At 41.2% G+C, this 16535-nt stretch overlaps 1 protein-coding gene across 1 annotated transcript in view; it reads left to right on the top strand.

Annotated features, from left to right (window-relative positions):
* The first annotated feature begins 3078 nt into the window (after positions 1 to 3078).
* Positions 3079 to 16535, top strand: part of SPARCL1 (SPARC like 1) — a 47510-nt gene continuing 34053 nt past the window's right edge. Inside the window, exon 1 of the mRNA XM_032861945.1 lies at positions 3079 to 3395. The gene's annotated coding sequence lies outside the window, so the exon portion shown is untranslated. The remainder of the gene's footprint in view (positions 3396 to 16535) is intronic.

Genomic DNA, 16535 nt, shown 5'->3' on the forward strand with positions numbered 1-16535 from the left:
CTGATACTGACTTTCGTTAGACCCTTTTGACCAATGCCAATGTTATGTGGATCAGTTCCTATGCAATAATGTAATCATTGATTTGTCAAAGTTCTCCAATCACATTTAGACATTGGATAAGTTTCTAAATCTAATCTCCAGCTCCATCTGTTAAGTGGGTATAATAGGTTTATTGTCCTCAGCTTCATGAGCTGTAACTATTTTAGAAATGACAGCCTTAGAAACAATAAGAGTTTGGATATCTGCCCATGAACTTTCCCAAAGTAAAGCCATACTTAAAAGACATTGTATGGGGGGCCTGGGTGGCTCAGTCAGTTAAGCATCTGCCTTCGACTCAGGTCATGATCCCAGGGTCCTGGGTTTGAGTCCCGTGTTGAGCTCCTTGCTGCAAGGGGAGTCAGCTTCTCCCTCTGCCCCTCTTCCCACTAGTTCTTTTAATCAATCTCTCTCTCTCTCTCTCTGTCTCTCTCAAATAAATAAATAAATAATCTTTTTTTAAAAAAGACATTGTAGATTCAAGGTTTTTTTATTTAAAAAAATAATCAGTTATCTAGTTAGAAGAAATATAGTGGATCTTTTTAATCATTTTATAGATTAATAAGATCTAGAGAAAACATCTAATATAACAGAATCAAAATTCCCAAGCTTTGCCACCTACAAATGAACTCTGTAGCTACATAATTACATTTAAGAGGTAAGTCACATATCTTCACTTAAGATATAAATCCAGTTTGCTTTACCCAAGTTATTTCTGTGTTAATGTACCTTTCTATAAGAAATTTCACTTTGATCATTTCATAAAAATATAAAAAATCAGTTTTAGTATTAGAATATTTTTATTGGTCACGTCTTTTTTCCATAGTTCTCCAGCTACAACTTTCTCCACATTGTCATTGGATTAATGTAATTACCTGAAATCAGTCTCATCAAGCTATCTCAAATAAATGGGAAATGTGGTTAGAATACGAAGTCAATTTTTCAGGTCCCAGAGAAAATTTCCATAGCCAAACCAAGCAAAATCTTCAGAAATGCTTGTCCTACATATCCTGTAATAGTACCACTATTCCCGTGGCCCTCAGGAGCTGCCAGAAAAAAATGGTGCCTGTGTCTCCTACACTTCGCAGACCCCGATGTGCACAGAGGCAGAGGAGAAGCAAAGTCAAACACAGCCCACTCCTTTGATCCTACCTCTGAGGAGATGGCTCACACCCTAGACCTTGGCTAAGGAAAAACATCCCATTGTCTGAGGCAGAAGGACATCACGTCATTTCATCCTGTGCCTGCAAAGGCCGTTCAGAACAAGTAATTCTGATTGTAGAGACGTGAGACAGTTCCCAGCTGCACCGTGACTTGTTTTCGGTTCCTAGGCAAATTGCCCAGTTTCCTCTGCTTCCAAATTTCCCCAACTGCAAAATAGAGATAATTATTGTTACCTTTTCTTGCGGAGTTCTGACAAAGAAAGAGGGCAAATGTTTCTGAAGTGGTTGGAAACAATTGTCAAAGGACAGACTTGCCTAAACTATAGGTGGGGTTTTTGTTTATTTTTGTTGTTGTTATTTTGCTTTTGGCCCGACTTTGGCATTAAGTGTAGAAAAATCTAAATTATAACCATTCATCTGATGTCAATGGAGCGCTAAGAGTCAACGAAGCGATGTGCCAGGCAGAAGGAGCACATCCCTACCCTCGAGGAACTCACAGCTCACTCACAAGGAGGTATTTTATGCCTGGAGATTGGCTAACGCAAGCACAGCCATCGGCCAAGTTCTCTGGGTTGGAATCCTACTCTATAACTCACGAGCTGGAGACCTGGAAAAATCACTCAGCTGTATTAAACCTTGGTTTCCTCACGCAAACCACAGGAGCCACCATTTGAGTGTCTGCTGGGTGGCAGGAGGTATACTTGGCACTTGCATTGACCTGAAACTCGGAACGACTGCCTGAGATAGAGATGATTATCATCCCATATTTGTATCCCCATCTTACAGATAAGGATACTGAAGCTTAGAGAGGTTTCGTAATTTGTCCCAGCTCATACAGTTAGGGAGTGGGGAAGCCAGGATGCAAACCCAAGCTGCATGGCCTCAAAGCATGCAGACCTTACCATTTTTTTTTTTAAGATTTTATTTATTTATTTGACAGACATCACAGGTAGGTGGAGATGCAGGCAGAGAGAGAGGAGGAAACAGGCCCCCTGCCAAGCAGAGAGCCCAATGCGGGGCTCAATCCCAGGACCCTGGGATCATGACCCGAGCCGAAGGCGGAGGCTTTAACCCACTGAGCCACCCAGGTGCCCCAGACCTTACCATTTAAACAGCACTACCCCAAAATGGGATCACAGTTCGACTCGTCTCATATAGACTTATGAGGATCAACTGAAATCATGCATAAAAAAACTGGTAGCACAGTGTCTGACACGTAATAAATGTACAATAAAGGTAGAAGTAGCAGTAGAACAGAATAGACGCCTATATAAATAACCCTAAAGCCAAGTCAAAAATAAATGGGTAACACTAGTCTATTTCATGAGAAAACTTCTTCTCCTAGACCAGTCCTTGTACAGAGGGTTTTAGTAAAGAGTGGTGTTGGCGGAATAATGGTGCATGAACCTCACCATTTCTGAATTGGCATCCAAGTGATGTATAATATGAATGAGTGATGCTTCATCTATCCAGAAGTTTCTGAAGGTCGTTTAAAGAAAATTGAAAGTATCTGAGGTATCCGCTTCTATTAAAACTGAGACTGTATTCGTGAGAACAGTTTCCAATTAAGCAGTGTAAAAATGCATCTGCTGTAATTATTCTTCTCCCCTTCCCTTACCCCCACCCCCCAATTTCCTTTAAGAAGAAACAACAGCAGAGTTTCTTTTCAAAGTCTTAAAATAAAAATCCCCAAAAAAGGGATCCTGCTTGCTTTTAGAGTTGTTTGAAAAAGGAAAAAAAAAATGCATAAAGAGCCACGTGCTTCTGTTCTGGCCAAGTTATTAGCCTCTGAGAACAAGAGCTTGAGGAGAGGACTGTTAACCCCATCGTCTCGGGCGGGATGAGCTGGTTCCCGGTTGGCTTGCACAGCCTGGAAAGCTCCTCGCGCCCTCTGAGAGAGGCCAGCCTGCTGGAGAACTGCAGGAATCTGCAACAAAAACGGTGACAGCCCGAAACACACCCGCTGCCAACCTCCACATTTGTCTGTCACCTCAGGCCCCAACGAGTTGACAGAGCAGCAGAATTTCAACTCCAACAGACTCAGTGTGTTTCTGGGAAGAGAAGCAGAGCTAACGAGAGCAGAGATTTTTTAAAGAGTTGCGCTATTTATCCAACTTTTACTTCCTGACTGTGTGCAAAGAGGAGATTCAACTCCAATTTTGTATCAAGGCTCTGGGTCCAGTCACATCCCTGAAGGTAAATTTTTATAAGTTTACTGTATCATCTCATTGCATTTGTTATGCTAATTTGTATGATCTGATGAAGATGTCTAAAATTTTTTTCCTAGTACAAAGCCATTTATTTACCAACAAACAAAAAAACAAAAATCCTTTTGTGTGATTTACACAAGAGCTAAATAGGCAAGTTTAACTCTCATATTCATGTTTCCTTTTCTTCTCCAAGATTAAATAGTAAATTGTAATAAATGATGGTTTTTAATGTCGCCCACAAACACAAATGTAGAACCGTTGCTGGTCACATTAGCATTCAGATCTTGATGACGTCTGAATCTGGGAATGGGTTTTGTAGAAATATTTTGCTAAATATATTAAATAAATCATAAGGGATGTGGTTTCTTTTAAACTTTCAAATCAAAGCGTTTTCCATGTTTAAATTACCTGAAATTATGTCATCACCATAGTCGTCCTAGTCTGTACCGAACAGCAATGTAGAAATGGAACATTTTGCTTTTACAAAAGGTAGGAAAATTCCTATCCTACTATGATCTTTGATTATTTTTTAATTATTAGGACTATTATTCATTTCCTAACTCTCTTTTATACTTTTACGACTAATTATGTCTTGTCTCCTTCTACCATTTTTTTAAGATGCACACACATAAAATTTTTCTAATTCATAATGATGTCTTATTTGGGGAGGGAAAGGGGAGAGAGGGGAGCCAAAGAGCTAAGGAGATTCTGGTAACTCCTCTAGCATGAGGAACTGTCATTTCTGGCTCTGTTGAAATGAAAAGCAATAATGCAAGTCACGCTCACTCATTCTTCCAGGTATTAGAGTCCCCCTGCAGGAGAAAACCATGCTTTCAACTGCAGATTGATGCTGCTGATACTCTAACCAAGAGGTACAGGGCAAAGAGTATCTCTTTTGCACTGCCTTTAATCTGCAAAGAGGTTAAGTATGTCACCTTGGCATTGTATCTGAGCTTTCTTCTGGCCCACAGCCTAAGTACACGGAATAGAAATGTTCACTCAGTCCAACTCAGCAGAAATCCTTTTTTTTTTTTTAATCTCCCCTTTCTCTTGGATGCCATCTTTTTTTCAGTTCAGAGCTTATTCACCTAAACTTTGATGGTAATGACTACTGTTAACTTTGACTATTTAAAAAAAGAAGACACTCTCCTTAGGAAAGACTTAGTTTATATTTCTGTTCATTCAACAAGATCTAGCAAAGCAGAGCAGTCTATTTCATCCACTTATCATCCAGTCAACCAAAAGAATATGTACGTGTTATTAATGAATCTTGCCCTTTTTTTTTCTTTTATGGAATTTCTGTACAGCCATTCAGCAGTTACTGAGGCTTCTTTTCCAGGTCTGTAGGGATTCAGTTCCCAGTCTTTCTCATGTGCAGCTCCACTTATCAACTACGTAAAAAAATAGTGATGATAGAAATGAAGGGCACTGTTTCTAGACAATGCCCGAACGTTATTCATTTCATTTTCTCTTGACAGCTTGTCATTTTTATTCCATTAATTTGTAACAGTACACAAGCATTGCTATTCAAGTTTAGCACAATGTCCAGAATGTGCTAGGAATCAGTTTCCACCAAAAAGAACAAAAACAACTACAGTTTTCCCTCCACATATCCTTCTGGAAACCCTTCAGTGAAGGAGAAAGGGGCCCCTTAAAACGAGAGGAACTTCTTCAGTTGGCCTGCCAGTCCAAGAGATGCCTGGTGAAGCTGGGGTGTCTGGTTCATACAGGCCCACCGGGCATCTTCCACCAAAGGCTTAGCTTGCAGTGGTAGTACCAGCTGGGGCCAGCCCAGTTTTTGTCTTGGGCACCAAAAGATGGACAGAATTCTGGGAAACAGAGTGTGTGGTCTTGATTGATTGTAGGGACATGGTTTAATAAAGTGAGTCAGATCTGGGCTCTGGAAACATACAGACCTGGTTTCCATCTGGGCTTTGCTAGGCTCTGTGACTTCGGGCAAATGAATCTTTGAGCCTCAGGCTTCTCATTTGTGGAAATGAGGGTCATAAAATTAGTTGCCACCTCAGAGATCTGTGGTGACATTAAGTCAAGAAAACAGCTATGCCTGGTGCATATGAAGTAATCAGTCAGTCATAGCTAATATGAACACACTACCCTATCTATAAGTCCCGAAGAGAACTCTGTAAGAAGGAAATTTACTGTAGGTTTTCCCTCAAGGTCTTTTATTTACTCATCTGTTAAGCAAGTAGTAATAATAATACCCACAAATGTGGTTGTTGTGGGAATTAAATGAGGTATTTTTTAAATACTAAGTATAGCACCTGACAGAAGGGCATGCCAGGAGAAAGTGTTGAGTTATGCCCTTGAAGTGATTTTTCTGCTAACAAAATTGGGGATCAGGAAGGAAATATTCTTTGAATTGTCTTTTTTTACCCAAAGAAATTCAAAAATAAATCTGACTCTGTTGTACTCCCCTGGGGTGGAGGGGCTCGACACGAAGTATTTATTACCGTCCTTTACTCCTTCATCAATTAGTTGCTTCTTAATGGCCAGTCAAACGAAACCAAAGGGAGTTTTCTGTTTCAGAGTGCCATTGAGAGAGAGAGAGACGAAATGCTGCTTTGCAGTCAATTCTGTTTCGTTGGCCTAGCTGGACAGGGGAGAAGGCCCCCAATATTTCTCCTTTCTTTTCTAAAGGCGAGAATAGGGGTTTGGGCTTGTTCTGGGGGTATTTTTTCCCCTTTCTAACTGAAATTCAAACGAAAGGGTTTGGGTTTTGTTTTTTGTTTTTGTAAACCTCTCCCCTATGCTCCTCGCATTGAAATGTCAGCTGCTTTTTCTGGCTACATGTAGCAGGAGCAGCCTGTCGTCATAGCAATGAAAGGGTATAGAGAGACTCGAGTTTCATGACCCACTCTGTGAAATAACTCTTAGCCGGCTCTAAAATCCTTCTTTAGAAAAGAAGTCTCCAGTCCTGGCTTGTTTCCTTCCTATTATGCAACCCACTTATGTACACCAGTTGCAGGAGCTGAATGTTTCCTTTAGAGAGTCAATGAATCAATGCTAAGAAAATGAACAAGAAAGCTACTCAAACAGTGACCAGTTTCCTCTGGAGTGCAGGGGAAAAACAACTGGGAAGGCAAAGGAAGAAAGAAATAATCTCCCTTTATAGCACACACTGCACAGCCAGAATAAATCCATTTTCCTAGTTCCCACTGGCTCCTCCCATCTTCACGACACACCACAGCAGAATGGTTATCCAGGAGAATCCTGGGGCAGCCTGCCTGGGCTCACAGCCTGGCACTCTCTAGTCTTCTGTCTCCTTGCCTCTGTCTTCTCATCTGTAAAACAGAGCTAATAATAGTCATAAAACTGTTGTGGGAATCGAATGAGGTTGTGCATGTAAGGCTCTTATTCCAGGGTCTGACCAGTGGTCAAGGTTGACTATTAGGCTTCCAGGCTTCAATTTCCCCTGTTTGTTAAATGAGCATAACAGCAATTCATAAGACTGTTGTAGGATTAACTGAAAGAATGGGTGTGTTACGCCCCAATAATGGGTCCGTGATTAAAGGAGCGAGACCCATATAAAGCGAAGGTCAAGCAAAGCTTTATTTCGTGCCAAGCATTAAGAATCTAACCGAACGTTCGGGGCCGCACCTCTTACAAGAGAGGGCGACCTGTTTCTGTTTCACAGTCTAGCTTTTAAGGGCAAAGGCCATGCGGTCGGGCCTGGCCACGCACAGGTGGCCAATGAGATTGTAACACACACAGGAAACTCCACAGTGATGCTAAGGTGACCAATTGAGTTACATTTTACCCTAGTAGACATTGGATTTAGCCTATCACACCTTGGTTAGGATTGGCGCCCAAAAGGCTCCCAAAGGGCGGGGCCCATACTCCTTGGTAACCAGGGAAACAGTATGCAACCCCCCACTGATCAGATGTCTCCACCTGGCCTGACCCACCCTTGTATCTGGGCTTTGTTACCTGAAGCTGGTTTCCGGGAGTTGTCTCCAAGTAAATCCTCTGGGGGAAGGGGAGCAGGAACAGTTTCTAAATAGGTCCTTACAGGTTTAAGCGCTCAGTAACTCGTAGTTCTTTTAATACTTTTCATCATTGTGTCTAACTCTGATAGCAATAGCTTTCTTTCAACTCGGAATTTCCCAATGAGTAACTGTAATGAACGCAGGCCTCAGAATTATCATCATATAAATGTGAACCACTGAATGCCTGAAGAGGAAAAAAAAGAAAGAAGGGTTCTTACATTTATAAAGAATGAAGAAAATTCTCATTTTGATTAACAGTAGAATAAAAGGTTATTAAAATATCTTAGCTTTTATTAAGATGCTTTATATTAAAATTTCTGTTTTAGTTTCTACAGTGTTGTCCGTGCCATGCGATTATGTAAACAAGTAATCTTTTGTCTCACACAATTCATGTATTCAATGTTCTGTACCATGAGAAATGCCAGAGGTGCCACAGGAGTGCATATAGAGAGGGGCTGGGCTCTGGTGGCTCTTACTGTGTAGGTAGGGAGACTGTCATTCAACAAATCATCACATTAATAAAAAGTGTTTATGCCCAAGTGCTTATGCACAAGGTGACCTCAAATACAAAGCCATCTTTATTTTTCTAATGAAAAGATCCTCAGCCAAAGGCCTAAATGCACGAAGGATCTAAATGCACAAATGGAGAGTATGTTGTAATGTATACTTAAGATGCCTAAGATGAACTCACTGAACCCACTCTAATTTTCTAATACAGACTAGTGCATCATCAGTTCTCTGCAAGTTGTTTATAACACACTTCTCAAAAATCTGCCAATGCTGCAAATTGGATCCCCAAGCATGAATTCTTTCTATGGTAATGATCTCTATGTATTAATTACTTTATTGCTTTTCCCAGTCCTCTTTCAAGTGATGTGGGAAAGATCTTAGGGTTCGAAGCCAAGGGCCAAGAAAGAATTCTTGAAACATCTTCAGTGCAAAAAGCTGGTTTTATTAAAACACAGGGACAGGACCTTGGGCAGAAAGAGCTGCACTGGATTCATGACTAGTGGCTGATTATTATATACTTTCAGGTTGGGAGGGGCTTAGGGATAACACAAGCCTCGAAGGTATTTTGAAAACAAGGTTTCCAGGACCTTGAGGGGGCCAGCTATTATTAGGAAAAGGTCATTTATTACTGTTTAGTAAAAACAAAGTCTCAGTTATGAGACCCTTCAGATGCATATCGGTGGGTCCATATGCTTTGGGTATGATTGCCAACATGTATCTTGAGGAGGAGAGGTAAAGGAAGTTTCCAAAGGAATTTTTATATGTTAAAGTAGACTTATGGGATCCTGGGGGGCGGGGGAGGGGGTCAGGCTAAGATAGCCTTTTGTCCTTAGCAAAGTGTTACATGGAGGCAGCTGAGTTCCTACAGCAATGTCACTCTGCCTGTTTCAAGGACTTGTCAATGGGCTGTAAGAAGTAAAGAAATTTAATTTCTCTTTTGCCTTTGTTTCCCACATCAGAAGGACTTATTTGAAACCACTTGAGTCTGTAAGGTGTGGTTTTCTAAAACTGCAGTTCTAACACCTGCAATAATGAAATCATACCTCAAGAATAATTACCACATCTGCTTGAAATACCTTTATCTCCTTTTTTTATTGTGAAGATGACCGCCTTAAGCATGACAAAAATAAGCATTGCTTGAGATCATTTCAGGCTGTTTTCCTGAAATGGTACTTTGCTGTTCAAAATGAGGTCATTGAGACAGTGGTCTTTAATGTGAGAGATCTCAGAAGCATTAGAATATAAGGCAAATCCCTTCTTTTCATAACATAATTCTGGGGGTGAAAAATTCACAGTATATTTGAATATGTATTATATATAATTATATGCTGGGGCGCCTGAGTGGCTCAGTGGGTTCAGCCTCTGCATTTGGCTCAGGTCGTGATCCTGGAGTCCTGGGATGGAGCCCCACATGGGGCTCTCTGCTCAACAGGGAGCCTGCCTCTTGCCTACTTGTGTTCTCTCTCTGTGTCAAATAAATAAATAAAATCTTTTTTAAAAAAAATTACGTGCTGAAACAAGTGTTAAGAGGACAAAACACCTTTGTTCTAAGAAAGTATGTAAGCAGCCTGACCCCTGAGGAAGGTCAGTGATGGCTTTCCCTGATCTAAAGCTAAATGGGTGTTACTCTCTGGTGTCCCTGTGTGTGCTTGTATGCCCCTGTGTGTGTGTGTGTGTGTGTGTGTGTGTTGGGTGGTGGTGTTGGGATGAGTGGGAGCTGGCAAGAGAATTCTGTGATACCTTGGACAAAGACCCTGTAGTAAGGAGGATCATGGGCTATTTGAGGAAAAGAGAGAAGGCCAGCTCCTGTGAGAGCAAAGAGCAGAACGATGGAAAATGCAAATCCTAAGCAACTCTCCTCATGATGCCCTCTTCCCTGAGCACTAAATGTTTTTCCCCCTGCTTGATTCATGTTTAATGTGTATCTTTACCATCTCTGTCAAATTCTGGTTAGACTCAGTGCCCCAACTGGCATTAACCATGTTTAACCCTCACTTGGCCCCACAGGGTAGTAGGTTGGGTTAGGAAGAATGACAGCCAGTTGAAAGTCAGAGCTCCAGAAAATCTGTATCATTCACAGGGCTGGGACACCTTGATGTAGATGGTGACTCAGCAGAGAACTCAAAATAGAAGAGAATCTTTTTTTTTTTTAATCCTTCAGATAACTGTAACGTCAAGCTACAGAGCTCTCCCAAGAGACTCATTAATACCTTAAAAGCCCTGAAACATCAGTGTTAACTCTGGATCAGGTAACCATATGCACATGTCAGCCGAAATGACTGAAGGGTAACTGAAGGGTAACTGAAGGGTGACTGAAGGGTTTCCTCTCTAATAACAAAGACTTTGGCTATCTTATAAAGACAGAGTGAAGGAAAAGTTTGATTATGAAATACCTAGGATAATCATTTTGTTTACTATGTTTCCCTGAAAGGAAATTCTTCCATAGTTTTTTTTTTTTTTAATTTTATTTATTTGACACAGAGAGAGAGAGATCACAAGTAGGCAGAGAGAGAGAGAGAGGGGAGGAAGCAGGCTCCCTGCGGAGCAGAGAGCCTGACGCGGGGCTCCATCCCAGGACTCTGGGATCGTGACCCGAGCCAAAGGCAGAGGCTTTAACCCACTGAGCCACCCAGGCGCCCCTTCCATAGTTTTAATAATTACTAAAAATAGCAGCCTACAGTCTTCCTCTGATGTAAATGAATTCAGCAGATCTACCTGGTCTTATCTAGAAGCATGGATGTACATGGTCTAAGAAACTACATGCCAAGCGTAAGAAGAAAAACAAAATAGAGAAAAGGGTCGAAGCAAACCTCTTTTTTTTCTAGGGTATATATGGTGTGTCTTTCTCAGTTTGTTGGACTTTAGACAAGGTAAGATGAACAGATCAATAGTCATAATCTGCCTTGAAAACCAAAAATGTTGAAGGAAGATTTTTTTAGTTTCCTTGGCCTAGAAGTAAGGGGAAGGACCTGTAAGTTTGGCTAAAGCTGCCTGTGAAGGAACCAACATCCTGGGGGAGAGGGGGCAACTCAGCTGCCTGGGGACTTCCAGGGAACATGAGGGAAATTCACTTCAAACAGTAACTACCAGCACTAAAATTTCCAAGGAGTTAATTTACATGGCCAACAGAAGAGATAGAAAAGAATAGATTCCAACCCTGTTCCTCCCTTAGAGGAATGGATAGCTATGTACCCGTTCCTAGTGCAGTGGTCAGACAGCTTGTTACTGCTTAAAAAGAAAAGAAAAGAGAAAGGAGATAAAGAGAGAGAAGTGGTATATAGTGACACAAGGAGTACGCAGTGGAGAGAGATGGTTCAAACAGGTAGATTTAAGCCACGAGAGAACATGCAGAACTTCAAAAATACAATTTATCTTTTTAAGTTTTAATTTAGTTTATCAAATCAATCAATTGAATGAATGTCCTACAAAACTATAGAAACTGAAACACAAAAGTCTATTCTGATCCAATCTTATTCTAATTTAAACCTCTAGAAAATATCCTAAAAACTGAAATGCAACCAGTCACAAATAAGAACCCAAAACGAATCAGAGGACCCAGAATATATTCTGTTGGTTTGTGTAAGTTCACTCCTAAATCTAGATGGAGAGTGACATTCTAGGGAGTACCAAACTTTAGAGACAGAAATTTCTGGATATCAGGAGCTAAAGAGACCAAGAGTCGGAGAGTTCCATTCGGAAGTATTTCCTAACAAAGCAGCATTCCAAGCCATATTTAGCTATCAAATGCACTGTTTTCCACCCTCCATCTAAAGGACCAGGCATTGGTCGTAGAGGCCAGAGCTAACATAGCTCCATCAATCTGGGGCGGCTGACACACCCATGGCCTATTTTGCTGTGCCTTTCAGTCCAGTCCCTTTGGGTTCAGCTGGGCTACCTTCCCAGCCAGAGGAAAGGATACCCAGGGTCTTTTCCTTGTTTTTCCAGCGACAGAGCTTGTAGACCTGCTGAGAAATCTAATTACAACCTCCTTTCATGCTAAAATCCAATTACAACCTCTCCCAGGGTGAAAGCCAATCCTTTTGATACAAGAGGAAGCCAAACAAAGAGGCTTCAAGCTGGGGGTGTGCCTGTGTTCTGCCTTCTCTTAGGCAACTATGCAGAAAGGTTGCAGTGACCTTCTTTTGCCTTGAGTAGGAATGGTGGCCATAATCTATCACGACTCCCATCCTCATAAAAACGAAAAATATTTTTATATCTGATGCTGGAGTTTCTCAGGATTTTCTCAAGCATCCATAAGTTGGGCAAAGCAAATTGTGAGCCACTCTGTACACACACATTTTTGATTCAGCAAGATGACTTTTTTAATTGAATTTGGAATATGTTAAGCAAGAAAAAAGTGAGTTATTAAACCCAGTATCCTCCTATAATCTGTTCCTGATATCTTCAGTGTCCTGTGCTGCCCTTTCCGGTACCTGTTCACTTGTGGATAATGAGAAACTGCAGTGCTGCTGGAAGAAGGGTCATCCCAAATTCTGAACCCTAAATAAGATAAACAGAGACGGTTCTCAAAATAGTCATTTGTGGGAATACATATTTTCCAAGTACCTGGCTGGCATAAGTCTATAATTGCTGAAACAATAAAAATTTTAACCACGTTCTAATCAAGTGTCTATCACTACTACAAATCACTGTAGTCATAGTGATTTGCAGTTTACCCCAAAAGATGGGCAAAATTTTTAGAAGGAGCATCCAGTTATCTATTAGGTTTTTAATTAGATATGAGTGGAGCAATGGGTTTTTTTTTTATAAGATAAAATTACCATAGGCTCACATAAAAGTGCCACATATATAAAGTTAATATAAATATATAAACAAAGATAAGATTCACCATTTAATGACTCTCAAATACCTCCAACAGGAAAAGATTTTTTTTAAAAGGTTTTATTTATTTATTTGACACAGAGCGAGAGATCACAAGTAGACAGAGAGGCAGGCAGAGAGAGAGGGGAAAGTAGGCTCCCCGCTGAGTGGAGAATCCGATGTGGGGCTTGATCCCAGTACCCTGGGATCATGACCTGAGCCGAAGGCAGTGGCTTAACCCACTGAGCCACCCAGGTGCCCCCAGGAAAACATTTTTACTATAGTTGACTCAACTTCAGTGACCTAATCATCTAAATAATATGATAGGGAGCCAGTAGCAAGGATGACTGAGGTTTACAAAAGTCAGAATAATTGATGGTAATTGTAGGTCAATGAAAACCTGTAACTAGTTTTAAGACACCATGTTTGCTCAGACCTTCATGTTCTCTTAGCTCACTGGAATCATTTTTAACTCTCAAGCCATTAGTTCAGAGGGTCCCCTCAAAGCGTTATTGGGAACCAAACAACTTGGAGCTAACTCTAAATCCATGCAGCATTCTGTTGGGAGTTCAGTAGACTCAAAACACGAATGCTGAACCCTCTTCTTTCCCTCTTCTTTCCCTCTCTTCTTTCCCTGATCCCCAATGTCAGCACATAACAGTAACCTTTGAGGACCTCATAGTGGAGTGCAGGTTAAGCTCTTCCCAGGAAACTTTTCAGCAACTTCCTAAAATATAAGTAGAGGTAGCTATTAGAAGCTTTTGTTTTAAACTGGGAAAACTTCTTTTTTTTTTTTTTAAGATTTTATTATTTATTTGACAGGCAGAGAGGCAGGCAGAGAGGGGGAAGCAGGCTCCCTGCTGAGCAGAAAGCTCGATCCCAGGACCCTGGGACCATCACCTGAGCGGAAGGCAGAGGCTTTAACCCACTTAGCCACCCGGGCACCCCATAAACTGGGAAAACTTTTGATTTAAACTCCCAATGATCTTGTGTTTAATAGCTTCTTAGATACTTATGGGGGTAAGGGAGGAGTATGGTTTTAGCTTACTGATAAAAACAGCTGCTTGATGCCTCCTTGTAATCTGAAAGCAATTGAAAGTGATTGATTTCAAAAGCAAAGGGTTTCTTGGGGCGCCTGGGTGGCTCAGTCGGTTAAAGCCTCGCCTTCGGCTCGGGTCATGATTCCAGGGTCCTGGAATCAAGCCCCGCATCAGGCTCTCTGCTCAGCAGGGAGCCTGCTTCCTCCCCTCTCTCTCTCTGCCTGCCTCTCTGCCTACTTGTGATCTCTGCCTGTAAAATAAATAAATAAAATCTAAAAATAAATAAATAAATAAAAATAAATAGATGATTTTTTTAAAAAAAGCAAATGGTTTCTTTTGGTTGGAAAATACTGTGGATAGGAGAGCAGAAGTTCGCTATAGTCTGAGCTCTGGATATGATTAACTTCTTTTCTTTTCCCACAAGGTGGCAGACAAAAATCTAGCCCATGCTTATTTTATGTTTGGTTCTTTGTTTTATTTTTCCCAAATCCTCGGTATTTGGATGGTGACCAAATAAGGCCTGAGGTTGTAATCCTGGCTGGAGGTGCCTGAGTCACCTCACACTTCCCAGCATCTTGATAACAGGGCTAGTATCTCTAAAGATCCATAGCATAGTTGTTGATGTAGTATGTACATTTTAGTGCCATGAAGCTATTGAAAATAGTCATTGTCCAAAAAGAATTAATAAGATTCCCTTATACAGTGTTATTCATCCAAAATACAACTTTGTTTCAATGTGGCTAATTAGACTACTCTTTTTTTTTTTTAATTTTATTTATTTATTTGACGGAGAGGGATATCACAAGTAGGCAGAGAAGCAGGCAGAGAGGGAGGGAAGCAGGCTCCCCTCTGAGCAGAGAGCCTGATGCAGGCAGGGCTCGATCCCAGGACCCTGAGACCATGACCTGAGCTGAAGGCAGAGGCTTAACCCACTGAGCCACCCAGGTGCCCCTAGACTACTCTCGATTAGGCAATTCTCTACATGTTTGGATTAACTACCCCAAAACAGTGGTTTTAGAACAGATGTTTACAATGTTTAGTCAGCCTCAGTTAATGAATTGGATTTCCTTTGCTATAGGAAAGGACTACAAAATAGAGGAGGAAAGAACAGAGAGACTAATTTACTTCCTAAGGTTCCAGTTTAATCCTGGTGTCCTGACATTTTGGAGATTGCATGTAAAGCAAAATGGGAGAGTAGAGTGGAAAAAAAAAGTCATGTTCCAATACAAAATACTCCCAGAGCTACCGGCACATATTTCTTTCTAAAACTCTTCAATCCACCTTTCACATCTTATGATTATATCAGCAGAACCATGTTTATGAGTGCTAATCACATTTGAATACCTTGTAGCTTTAGATTCTTTCCAAAGATGAGGACCGCTATGTTCCATTTAAAAAGAAGAATGTGCTCCCAGGTAAGGCACTACAGAGGAGGAGAAATGTTCTCCTCTACCCTCTTATGTGTTTGGGGCCTGCAAATTAAACTGAGAAAAGACAGGTTAACAGGAGAAAAAGATTTATCCGTATGCAACCAGGAGCTGGCTCCTTAAACAGTTCAAGTTTAAGGCTTATATAGGCTTATACTTATTTAGTAGGAGAAAGGAATGAGTGAGGGAAGAAACAGCTTCTATGAAAGGACAAAAGATTTCTTTAGGAAAGACAAATAGGTTTGTAGAACAAACTGGAGATAAGAGAGTTTGTGAAAATGTTTTATTATGTAAGTGGTTTTTCTTCTTCAGAGCCATAAAACTCTCCTGGAGAGGAATTTATGGTAGGTTTACTCTTGGTCTCTCTCCCAGGAGTAGAAGCTACCCTGAAGAAGGAACTTATGGCATTTCTCATTTCTCAGAAGGTTCTGCTTTTAGTCAGATAAAAGAAGCTCCAAGAAGGCTTCTTTCTGCATCTGTTGAATCTCAAATGCCCTCAGCTTAAAATAATCTTCACCAGCTCAAGGGTTCCAAGTGGGTCCCCACAGCAACTACTAGACAGACTTGAAACAGGGCAGCACGGGGGAGCAGGAGGCAGCTTCATTGGCAGAGGATCTGAAAATATTCAAACCCGTGAATCCTAAATTTTGAATCAAGTGTTGTTTGGTCAAGGTTCCAGCAAGGACATGATAGATCCAGGCAGAAAAATTGATTTGGGGATTTGAGAGAATGTATTAAGGGACTATTTATCAGGTGTTGATGAAGTTCTAGAATATACGTGAAGTTCGGTGGGGTGAGGTCCAGAGCCGATGACCAAGAAAGAATTCTTGAGACATCTTTGGTGCAAAATGGTGGTTTATTAAAGCTCAGGGACAGGACCCGTGGGCAGGAATAGCTGCTGCCCCGGGGTTATGAGGGGTGGCAGGTTATGTATCCTGGGGCTGGGGGAAGTAAGGAAAAGGGAGATTTCAACAGAACTTTCATATGCTAAAGAAGACCTATAAGATACGGGATACCAGAGGGCTTGCCATTGCCAAGGTCATTTTGCCCTCTAGCAAGGTATTAACATTAAGATGGGTGGCGAGATTCCTAAAGAATGTCACAGGTGTCCCACCCAGAAGTGGGGGTGGGAGAGGTTGGAGGGTGTCAGCTTTTGCTTTGTCCTCAACCCACCTTCTGTTCCCTCATCAGTGTGAGCAGGGTATAGAGAAGCCACAGGGGTTCTGAAAACAGGCAAATAAGAACTAAGTTTGTACATGCCAGGGGAGGGAGCATTTTCTAAACTCAGACAGAAAATGCTGCATAGAGAGGGTAACTGAGG

Source organism: Lontra canadensis, unplaced genomic scaffold (assembly GCF_010015895.1).
Source record: "Lontra canadensis isolate GAN:19392208 unplaced genomic scaffold, GSC_riverotter_1.0 scaffold1, whole genome shotgun sequence".
NCBI lineage: Eukaryota > Metazoa > Chordata > Mammalia > Carnivora > Mustelidae > Lontra > Lontra canadensis.